Source organism: Schistocerca nitens, chromosome 11 (genome assembly GCF_023898315.1).
Source record: "Schistocerca nitens isolate TAMUIC-IGC-003100 chromosome 11, iqSchNite1.1, whole genome shotgun sequence".
In the NCBI taxonomy this organism is placed as follows: Eukaryota; Metazoa; Arthropoda; class Insecta; order Orthoptera; family Acrididae; genus Schistocerca; species Schistocerca nitens.
Genome location: NC_064624.1, coordinates 120,216,882 through 120,229,338, shown reverse-complemented (window position 1 = coordinate 120,229,338; position 12,457 = coordinate 120,216,882). Strand labels below are relative to the sequence as shown.

At 50.1% G+C, this 12,457-nt stretch overlaps 1 protein-coding gene and 1 pseudogene across 1 annotated transcript in view; one reads left to right on the top strand and one right to left on the bottom strand.

Annotated features, from left to right (window-relative positions):
- LOC126213229 (nostrin) overlaps positions 1-12,457 on the top strand; it is an 817,565-nt gene that overhangs the window by 257,974 nt on the left and 547,134 nt on the right. The gene's annotated exons all lie outside the window — the stretch shown is intronic.
- LOC126214078 (5S ribosomal RNA) lies at positions 6,645-6,762 on the bottom strand (annotated as a pseudogene).

Below are 12,457 nucleotides of genomic sequence, written 5' to 3'. Positions count from 1 at the left end.
ACAAAATGCCACACGTTTGCCTTTGTCATCACGACGCTGAGCTTCTAACAGCTGTAACCTGTAACCGACGTCTCAAAATACGCCAAATTGTTGTTGTAGACAGTTGTAACTCCCGACTGGCACAACGAGTTGATTTTGGAGGACTACGTTGGAAAGCAGTTTGAATTCGTGCAACATTTTCCTCACGAACAAAACATCCTGTACCTAGAAACTGTCGATACCATGTACGAATGTTCCACCCATTCGGAAGTTCAATGTCGTACCTCAACCTGAAACGTCTTTGTACTGCAATCACGGAACTGCACTTCGCTAACTTCAGAGCACAAACTGATTTCTGCTGCGAAGTAGCCATTTTAAACATATGACGGTTACCAAGCAAAGCAGAAGACAAGTGACATCTAGCGGCTATTAATATAAACTAGACTATGTATTGGTTTCTCCAATAGCCGACTCGAGGCCTAGCGATCGATAGTTTGTAATACTTATATTCTTTTTCAAACACCCCATATTAAAGAGTAACTATCCAGGGCGACCTTAAGTGGAATGGCCATTTTAGAGCAAATATGGGAAAAGCAGTTGCCAGACTGAGATTCATAGGATGAATCGTAAGGAAATGTAACTCATCCATGAAGGAAGTGGTTTGTAAGGGCCTTGTTGGACCGATTCTTGAGTACTGTTCATCTATCTCGGATCCCTACCAGATAGGACAGATGGAAGACATACACTCCTGGAAATGGAAAAAAGAACACATTGACACCGGTGTGTCAGACCCACCATACTTGCTCCGGACACTGCGAGAGGGCTGTACAAGCAATGATCACACGCACGGCACAGCGGACACACCAGGAACCGCGGTGTTGGCCGTCGAATGGCGCTAGCTGCGCAGCATTTGTGCACCGCCGCCGTCAGTGTCAGCCAGTTTGCCGTGGCATACGGAGCTCCATCGCAGTCTTTAACACTGGTAGCATGCCGCGACAGCGTGGACGTGAACCGTATGTGCAGTTGACGGACTTTGAGCGAGGGCGTATAGTGGGCATGCGGGAGGTCGGGTGGACGTACCGCCGAATTGCTCAACACGTGGGGCGTGAGGTCTCCACAGTACATCGATGTTGTCGCCAGTGGTCGGCGGAAGGTGCACGTGCCCGTCGACCTGGGACCGGACCGCAGCGACGCACGGATGCACGCCAAGACCGTAGGATCCTTCGCAGTGCCGTAGGGGACCGCACCGCCACTTCCCAGCAAATTAGGGACACTGTTGCTCCTGGGGTATCGGCGAGGACCATTCGCAACCGTCTCCATGAAGCTGGGCTACGGTCCCGCACACCGTCAGGCCGTCTTCCGCTCACGCCCCAACATCGTGCAGCCCGCCTCCAGTGGTGTCGCGACAGGCGTGAATGGAGGGACGAATGGAGACGTGTCGTCTTCAGCGATGAGAGTCGCTTCTGCCTTGGTGCCAATGATGGTCGTATGCGTGTTTGGCGCCGTGCAGGTGAGCGCCACAATCAGGACTGCATACGACCGAGGCACACAGGGCCAACACCCGGCATCATGGTGTGGGGAGCGATCTCCTACACTGGCCGTACACCACTGGTGATCGTCGAGGGGACACTGAATAGTGCACGGTACATCCAAACCGTCATCGAACCCATCGTTCTACCATTCCTAGACCGGCAAGGGAACTTGCTGTTCCAACAGGACAATGCACGTCCGCATGTATCCCGTGCCACCCAACGTGCTCTAGAAGGTGTAAGTCAACTACCCTGGCCAGCAAGATCTCCGGATCTGTCCCCCATTGAGCATGTTTGGGACTGGATGAAGCGTCGTCTCACGCGTTCTGCACGTCCAGCACGAACGCTGGTCCAACTGAGGCGCCAGGTGGAAATGGCATGGCAAGCCGTTCCACAGGACTACATCCAGCATCTCTACGATCGTCTCCATGGGAGAATAGCAGCCTGCATTGCTGCGAAAGGTGGATATACACTGTACTAGTGCCGACATTGTGCATGCTCTGTTGCCTGTGTCTATGTGCCTGTGGTTCTGTCAGTGTGATCATGTGATGTATCTGACTCCAGGAATGTGTCAATAAAGTTTCCCCTTCCTGGGACAATGAATTCACGATGTTCTGATTTCAATTTCCAGGAGTGTAGATCCAACGTAGAGCGACACGTTTCGTTACCAGACCGTCTAGTCGGCGCGACGTTACAGATATGTTCAGTTAACTCCAGTGGCATCATGGAGACACTGAGTCTGGAAATTTCGAGAGATCACCTTCCGGGAAGAGTCGGACAACATATTACTTCCCCTTACATACGTCTCGCGTAATGAGCATGAGGAGAAAATTCGAGAAATCAGACACAACACGGAAGCTTACCGATAATTATTCTTCCCACGCGCTATTCGCGAATGGAACAGGATTGGAGGACTCAGTTAGTGGTACAAAATGTACCCTCCGCCACACACGATTAGGTGGCTTGCGGAGTATCATATAGATGTAAACTAGGCCAGAAGTTGCAGAAGGTGTGAAACAAAACTCTACGTCTGCGTGATTACTCTGCTATTCACAATAAAGTCCCTGGCAGAGGGTTCAAGGAACCGCCTTCAAGCTGTCTCTCTACCGTTCCACTCTCGAACGACGCGCAAGAAAAACGAGCACTTAAATTTTTCTGTGTGAGCCCTGATTTCTCTTATTTTATCGTGATGATCATTTCTCCTTATGTAGGTGGGTGCCAACAGAATGTTTTTGCAATCAGATATTTCATGAGAAGATCCCGTCGCAACGAAAAACGCCTTTGTTTTAATTATCGCCACTCCAATCCACGTATCATGTCTGTGGCATTATCTCCCCTGTTTCGCGATAATACAAAAGGAGCTACCCTTTGTATTTTTTCGATGTCATCCGTCAGTTCCACCTGATGCGGATCCCACACCGCACAGCAGTACTCCAGAATAGGGCGGACAAGCGTGGTGTAAGCAGTCTCTTTAGTAGACCTGTTGCACCTTCCAAGTGTTCTGCCAGTGAATCGCAGTCTGTGGTTTGCTCTGCTCACAATATTACTATGTAATCGTTCCAGTTTCGGTTATTTGTAATAGTAATCCCTAAGTATTTAGTTGAATTTGCAGCCTTCAGATTTGTGTGACTTGTCGCGTAATCGAAATTTAGCTGATTTCTTTTAGTGCTAGTGTGAATAACTTTATTCAGAGTCAGTTGCCACTTTTCGCAGCATACAGGTGTCTTATGTAAATCATTTTGCAATTCGTTTTGGTGATCTGATGACTTTACAAGACGGCAAATGACAGCAACATCTGCAAACAATCAAAGACGGCTGCTCGGGTTGTCTCCTATGTCGTTAATTGTAGATCAGGAACAATAGAGGGCCTATAACACTTCCTTGGGGAACGCCGGATATTTCTTCTGTTTTACTTGACGACTTTCCGTCTATTACTACGAAGTGTGACAGCCGGCCAGTGTGGCCGTGCGGTTCTAGGCGCTACAGTGTGGAACCGCGCGACCGCTACGGTCGCAGGTTCGAATCCTGCCTCGGGCATGGATGTCTGTGATGTCCTTAGGTTAGTTTAAGTAGTTCTAAGTTCTAGGGGACTGATGACCTTAGAAAGTTAAGTCCCATAGTGGTCAGAGCCATTTGAACCATTTTGTCCTCTAACAGATATACGGCTGTGGTGCTAAACATGAAGAAAATGATGAATAAGTTATTTATGCAACCATTTTCTTTTGAGGTGGTGACTGAAGCTTTGTGACCACCCCTCGTATATGTCTACTCCAGGAGCCTGTCTGTATTGACAGCCATAGTACATTTAGTGGTGCAGTTATGACCGAACAGAAAACGTTAGGCCGTTTAGTTTGTGATGTTTTTCTGGGAAGAGTCCTCGATGGTGAGTGTTCATCGGAGGTGAGGGTATCATCTGGAGTGCCCCAGGGAAGTGTGGTAGGTCCGCTGTTGTTTTCTGTCTACATAAATGATCTTTTGGATAGGGTGGATAGCAATGTGCGGCTGTTTGCTGATGATGCTGTGGTGTACGGGAAGGTGTCGTCGTTGAGTGACTGTAGGAGGATACAAGATGACTTGGACAGGATTTGTGATTGGTGTAAAGAACGGCAGCTAACTCTTAAATATAGATAAATGTAAAGTAATGCCGGCCGTTGTGGCCGAGCGGTTCTAGGCGCTTCAGTCTGGGACCGCGAGACCACTACGGTCGCAGGTTCGAATCCTGCCTCGGGCATGGATGTGTGTGGTGTCCTTAGGTTAGTTAGGTTGAAGTAGTTCTCAGTTCTAGGGGACTGATGACCTCAGCAGTTAAGTCCCGTAGTTCTCAGAGCCATTTTTTTGTAAATTAATGCAGGTGAATAGGGAAAAGAATCCCGTAATGTTTGAATACACCATAAGTAGTGTAGTAACGTCGATTAAATATTTGGGCGTAACATTGCAGAGCGATATGAAGTGGGACAAGCATGTAATGGGAGTTGTGGGGTTCATTGGTAGAATTTTGGGAAGATGTGGTTCGTCTGTAAAGGAGACCGCTTATAAAACACTAATACGACCTATTCTTGAGTACTGCTCGAGCGTTTGGGATCCCTATCAGGTCGGATTGAGGGAGGACATAGAAGCAATTCAGAGGCGGGTTGCTAGATTTGTTACTGGTCGGTTTGATCATCACGCGAGTGTTACGGAAATGGTTCAGGAACTCGGGTGGGAGTCTGTGGAGGAAAGGAGGAAAGGACAATGCGGCAATATTTGGTGTCAATGGCGTTTGGCAGCAGACGACTGAGGCGAGTGCCTCTGCTAGCAGCACGATATCGCCTGCAGCGCCTCTTTTGTGCTCGTGACCGTATCAGTTGGACCCTAGACGACTGGTAAACTGTGACCCGGTCACATGACTCCTCATTCCAGTTGGTAAGAGCTATTGGTAGGAAACTTCCTGGCAGATTAAAACTCGAACTCGCGAACTTTGCCTTTCGCAGACAAGTGCTCGACCAACTGAGATACCCAAGCACGACTCACGAACCGACCTCACAGCTACAATTCTGCCAGTACCTTGTCCCGTACCTTTCAAACCTTACAGAAGCTCTCCTGCGAACCTTGCAGAACTAGCACTCCTGAAAGAAAGGATATTGTGGAGGCAAGGCTTAGCCACAGCCTGGGGAATGTTTCCAGAATGAGATTTTCACACTCCAGCGGAGTGTACGCTGATATGAAACTTCCTGGCAGATTAAAACTGTGTGCCGGACCGAGACTCGAATTCGGGACCTCTGCCTTTCGCGGGCAAGTGCTCCACCAACTGAGCTACCCAAGCACGATTCACGCCCCGTCCTCACAGCTTTAGTTCTGCCAGTATCTCGTGTCCTACCTTCCAAACAACAGAAGCTCTCCTGCGAACCTTGCAGAACTAGCACTCCTGAAAGAAACAATATTGTGGAGAGAAGGCTTAGCCACAGCCTGGGGGGTGTTTCCAGAATGAGATTTTCACTCTGCAGCGGAGTGTACGCTGATATGAAACTTCCTGCCAGTTTAAAACTGTGTGCCGGACCGAGACTCGAATTCGGGACCTCTGCCTTTCGCGGGCAAGTGCTCCACCAACTGAGCTTCCCAAGCACGATTCACGCCCCGTCCTCACAGCTTTACTTCTGCCAGTATCTCGTGTCCTACCTTCCAAACAACAGAAGCTCTCCTGCGAACCTTGCAGAACTAGCACTCCTGAAAGAAACGATATTGAGGAGAGAAAGCCTAGCCACAGCCTAGGGGGTGTTTCCAGAATGAGATTTTCACTCTGCAGCGGAGTGTGCGCTGATATGAAACTTCCTGGCAGATTAAAACTGTGTGCCAACCGAGACTCGAACTCGCGGCCTTTGCCTTTCACGGGCAAGTGCTCTACCAATTGAGCTACCCAAGCACGACTGGGTCGGTACAGCACTTGCCTGCAAAAGGCAAAGACCGCGTGTTCCAGTTTCGGTCCGGCATACAGTTTTAATCTGCCAGGAATTTTCATATCAGCGCACACTCCACTGCAGAGTGACAACTTCATTCTAGTACTTGGAAAATTTGCAGCTATTCATGGACTTCATGTTCCGAAACAGTGCTGGAATTTTTACGGATGACAATGCTGCATGTGACCGAGCGACAATTGTCCGCGATTCGCTTGAAAAACTTTCTGGATAATTGCAGCGAATGGTTTGACCACCTAGATCCCCCGAGGTTGATCCTACCGAACATGTATGGGACATAATCTGGTGGTCAGTTCGTGCAATAACTCCTGCACCGACAACGCTTTCGCAATTACGAACGGCTACGAAGCCAACATTTCTGCAGCGGACTTGCAACGACTTGACGAGTCCATGGCACGTAGAGTAGCTGCAGTACGCCTGTAAGGAAGATGTCTGATGCGACATTAGGAGGTATCGCACGATCTGTCACCTGAGTGTATACAGACATGAAGAATAAAAAAATGCTCCTGCAGAACAGGCCATGAAATCCCAACGGTACCGACCGGCCGCCGTGTCATCATCAGCCCATTGGCGTTAGTGGATGCGGATATGGAGGGGCACCTGGTCAGCACACCGCTCTCCTGGCCGCCACTTCTCAGTCAAGCAGCTCCTCAGTTTGCCTCACAAGGGCTGAGTGCACCCCGCTTGCCGACAGCGCTCGGCAGACCGGGCGGTCACCCATCCAACTGCTAGCCCAGCCCCACAGCGCTTAACTTCGGTTATCTGACGGGAACCGGTGTTACCACTGCGGCAAGGCCATTCGCCATATAAAGATGTAGAATGTTAACAAAATTTTGTTTTATTCAAAAGACTTTAAAAGTTTTCACATAAGAATTTCGGAGGCATTGTTTTACAGGACGCCGTCGTACGTCTTAGAAGGGAGCCCAGTTGAACATGTACTGTTTCCAGTTTGCCATTCTGTAGATGTACACTACTGGCCATGAAAATTGCTACACTACGAAGATGACGTGCTACGGACGCGAAATTTAGCCGACAGGAAGAAGATGCTGTGGTATGCAAATGATTAGCTTTTCAGAGCACTCACACAGGGTTGGCGCCGGTGGCGTTACCTACAACGTGCCGACATGAGGAAAGTTTACAACCGATTTCTCATCACAAACAGCAGCTGACCGGCGTTGCCTGGTGAAACGTTGTTGTGATGCCTCGTGTAAGGAGGGGAAATGCGTACCATCACGTTTCCGACTTTGACGAAGGTCGGATTGTAGCCTATCGCGATTGCGGTTTATCGTATCCCGACATTGCTGCTCGCGTTGGTCGAGATCCAATGACTGTTAGCAGAATATGGAATCGGTGGGTTCAGGAGGGTAATACGGAACGCCGTGCTGCATCCCAACGGCCTCGTATCACTAGTAGTCGAGATGACAGGCATCTTATCCGCACGGCTGTAACGGATCGTGCAGCCGCGTCTCGATCCCTGAGTCAACAGATGGGGACGTTTGTAGGACAACAACCATCTGCACGAACAGTTCGACGACGTTTGCAGCAGCACAGACTATCAGCTCGGAGACCGTGGCTGCGGTTACCCCTGACGCTGCATCACAGACAGCAGCGCCTGCGACGGTGTACTCGCCGACGAACCTGGGTGCACGAATGGCAAAACGTCAGTTTTTCGGGTGAATCCAGGTTCTGTTTACAGCATCACGACGGTCGCATCCGTGTTTGGCGACATGGCGGTGAACGCACGTTGGAAGCGTGTATTCGTCATCGCCATACTGGCGTATCACCCGGCGTGATGGTATGGGGTGCCATTGCTTACACGTCTCGGTCCCCTCTTGTTCGCATTGACGGCACTTTGAACAGTGGACGTCGTTACATTTCAGATGTGTTACGACCCCTGGCTCTACCCTTCATTCGATCGCTGCGAAAGCCTACAATTCAGCAGGATAATGCACGAGCGGATGTTGCTGGTTCTGTACGGGCCTTCCTGGATACAGAAAATGTTCGACTGCTGCGCTGGCCAGCACATTCTCCAGATCTGTCACCAATTGAAAACGTCTGGTCAATGGTGGCCGAGCAACTGGCTCATCACAATACGGCAGTCACTACTCTTGATGATCTGTGGTATCGTGTTGAATCTGCATGGGCAGCTGTACCTGTACACGCTACCCGAGCTCTGACTCAATGCCCAGGCGTATGAAGGCCGTTATTACGGCCAGAGGTGGTTGTTCTGGGTACTGATTTCTCAGGATCTATGCACCCAAATTGTGTGAAAATGTAATCACATGTTAATTCTAGTATAATACACTCCTGGAAATGGAAAAAAGAACACATTGACACCGGTGTGTCAGACCCACCATACTTGCTCCGGACACTGCGAGAGGGCTGTACAAGCAATGATCACACGCACGGCACAGCGGACACACCAGGAACCGCGGTGTTGGCCGTCGAATGGCGCTAGCTGCGCAGCATTTGTGCACCGCCGCCGTCAGTGTCGGCCAGTTTGCCGTGGCATACGGAGCTCCATCGCAGTCTTTAACACTGGTAGCATGCCGCGACAGCGTGGACGTGAACCGTATGTGCAGTTGACGGACTTTGAGCGAGGGCGTATAGTGGGCATGCGGGAGGCCGGGTGGACGTACCGCCGAATTGCTCAACACGTGGGGCGTGAGGTCTCCACAGTACATCGATGTTGTCGCCAGTGGTCGGCGGAAGGTGCACGCCACTTCCTAGCAAATTAGGGACACTGTTGCTCCTGGGGTATCGGCGAGGACCATTCGCAACCGTCTCCATGAAGCTGGGCTACGGTCCCGCACACCGTTAGGCCGTCTTCCGCTCACGCCCCAACATCGTGCAGCCCGCCTCCAGTGGTGTCGCGACAGGCGTGAATGGAGGGACGAATGGAGACGTGTCGTCTTCAGCGATGAGAGTCGCTTCTGCCTTGGTGCCAATGATGGTCGTATGCGTGTTTGGCGCCGTGCAGGTGAGCGCCACAATCAGGACTGCATACGACCGAGGCACACAGGGCCAACACCCGGCATCATGGTGTGGGGAGCGATCTCCTACACTGGCCGTACACCACTGGTGATCGTCGAGGGGACACTGAATAGTGCACGGTACATCCAAACCGTCATCGAACCCATCGTTCTACCATTCCTAGATCGGCAAGGGAACTTGCTGTTCCAACAGGACAATGCACGTCCCCATGTATCCCGTGCCACCCAACGTGCTCTAGAAGGTGTAAGTCAACTACCCTGGCCAGCAAGATCTCCGGATCTGTCCCCCATTGAGCATGTTTGGGACTGGATGAAGCGTCGTCTCACGCGGTCTGCACGTCCAGCACGAACGCTGGTCCAACTGAGGCGCCAGGTGGAAATGGCATGGCAAGCCGTTCCACAGGACTACATCCAGCATCTCTACGATCGTGTCCATGGGAGAATAGCAGCCTGCATTGCTGCGAAAGGTGGATATACACTGTACTAGTGCCGACATTGTGCATGCTCTGTTGCCTGTGTCTATGTGCCTGTGGTTCTGTCAGTGTGATCATGTGATGTATCTGACCCCAGGAATGTGTCAATAAAGTTTCCCCTTCCTGGGACAATGAATTCACGGTGTTCTTATTTCAATTTCCAGGAGTGTATATTTGTCCAATGATTACCCGTTTATCATCTGCATTTGTTCTTGGTGTAGCAATTTTAACGGCCAGTAGATACAAGGCTCCACACGAAGTTCCGTAGTAGCGGCGGTGGTAAGTTTCCGGTGTTACCACAGCCCGGCGCGCGGAGAAGCAGTTTGACGCAACCGTGCTACAGGTGACACCTGTTGCGAGGCCGGCAGCTGGACGCTGCACAACACCGAAGCTGCGGGGCGTGATCCAAGGCTCGTACTGCGGTGAGCTGGCCAGCCGTATCCTAACCCACTGTCGCCCGGTACACACGATACGGTGTGGCGAGCGGCGAGGTCCCACTGCTGCAGATTTGGGTCGGCGCGACTTAATCTGTGTCACCGGGGGTCTAGCTGCTGCCTCTATCCGCGACTGTTAAACGTGACTCCCGAAAGCGTGAGAGCCGTCAGTACCAAGGACGGCGGAAAGGAACGTTTCTTACAGAGCTCTGATACCTGAAATGCTTATTCAAGGCAGCAGCTCCCTGGCTGACTAACCTGCACAGCTGTACATTACAGTTGCAGCACCACGAAAGGCGGCCGCTATGTTCGTAACACAACGTCTCAGGGTTAGCTCCTTTTAGGAATGGGAAAAACCGACTCGTTAATAAGGATACCGATATTTTAGTTCCGAATAACTGGCGCTTTCCGGTGTTTGGTCTCTGTTATAACAAGTCTTTTTATTTTTTTTTTTACTAATAATCGGGTGAAAACCGAAAAATCACGTAGCCATAGCAGTAGTGCTAAAATTTTTCGTTTTAAAATAGACCTTTCTTTTTAAAAGTACGCGTAATCTTTATTGTAAAATTTACGTCGCTTTGAGATATTGCGGCTGGCAGGGTTGGCCGAGTGGTTCTGGGCACTTCAGTCCGGAACCGCGCTGCTGCTACGGTCGCAGGTTCGAATCCTGCCTCGGGCATGGATGTCCTTAGGTTAGTTAGGTTTGAGTACTTCTAAGTTCTAGGGGACTGATGACCTCAGAAGTTAAGTCCCATAATGCTCAGAACAATTTTCGAAATATTGCGTTTTTATAGAAAATAGAAAAAGCGGCCAGTGCGGCATTAATACAATACACACTGAAGAGCCAAAGAAACTGGTACGCCTGGCTAATGTCGTGTAGGATCCCCGCGAGCACGCAGGAGCGCCGCAACACGGCGTGGCACGGTCTCGACTAATGTCTGAAGTAGTGCTGCAGAGGACTGATACCATGAATCCTGCAGGGCTGTCCACAAATTCGTAAGAGTACGTGGAGGTGGAGATCTCTTCTGCACACCTAGCTGCAAGGCGTCCCAGATATGCTCAATAACGGGCGTGTCTGGGGAGTTTAGTGACCAGCAGAAGTGTTTAAACTCAGATGAGTCTTCCTGGAGCCACTCTGCAGCAGTTCTCGATCTGTGGGATGTTGCATTGTCATGCTGGAATTGCCCATGTCCGTCGGAATACGCAATGGACACGAATGGGTGCAGATGGCTGTCAGCGCTATGAGCGCTATGTGCCTTAACTTCTGAGGTCATCAGTCCCCTAGAACTAATTAAACCTAACTAACCTAAGGACATCACAAACATCCATGCCCGAGGCAGGATTCGAACCCGCCACCGTAGCGGTCGCGCTGTTGCAGACTGTAGCGCATAGAACCGCTCGGCCAGGATGCAGATGATCCGACAGGATCACATGTCAGAGTCGTATCTAGACGTGTCAGGGGTCCCATATCACTCCAACTGCACACACTCCACACCACTACAATTCCTCCACCAGCTTGAACAGTCCCCTGCCGATATGCAGGGTCCATGGATTCATGAGGTTGTCTCCATACCCGTACACGTCCATCCGCCCAATACAATTTGAAACGTGACTCGTCCGACCAGGCAACATGTTTCCACTCATCAACAGTCCAATGTCGGTGTTGGTGGTGCCAGGCGAGGCGTAAAGCTTTGTGTCGTGCTGTCATCAATGGTACACGAGTGCGCCTTCCCCTCCGAAAACCCATATCGATGATATTTCGTTGCATGCTTCGCACGCTGACACTTCTTGATGGCGCAGCATTGAAATCTGTAGCAATTTGCGGAAGGGTTGCAGTCCAGTCACGTTGAACGATTCTCTTAAGTCGTCCTCGGCCCTGTTCTTGCAGGATCTTTCTCCGACCGCAGAGATGTCGGAGATTTGATGTTTTACCGGATTCCTGATATTCACGGTACACTCGTGAAATAGTCTTGCGGGAAAATCGCCACTCCAGCGCTGCCTCGTAGATGCTGTGTCCCATCGCTCTTGCGCCGACTATAACACCACTTTCAAACTTAATCAAATCTTGACAACCTGCCATTTTAGCAGCGGTACCCGATCTAACAACTGCGCCAGACACTTGTTGTCTTATATAGGCGGTGCGAACGCAGCGCCGTATTCAGCCTGTTTACGTCTCTCTGTATTTGAATACGCATGGCTACACCTGTTTCTTTTGCTGCTTCAGTGTATTATAGAATGGCACCATCCCTAGTCTAGAGGTATTTTATGAAGAGTAGTATCAAAGAATACAATGCTCCATTTGCTCTAAAAGGTTAGGAAGAGGAAAAGCCGTAACAAACTGGTACAAAACTTAGTAGTTTATTCACAGTGCACAATAAAAATAGAAAGCAGGTGATCTCCTGTTGGCGTCTACACAATGTTCCTTTATCTGCTTGTAGCGCTTGAAAACGGACAAATTAACAAGAAAGATAGAGTTCTTCAACCTCAGTTTTCACCCTTTAGCATGGACTATTTGTAATGTCCTAATATTGGTATGACCCCCGTTTACAAGTTGATTTTTTAGTTGGGTTTCAAAAATTTTTCTTTTATTTACCTGTT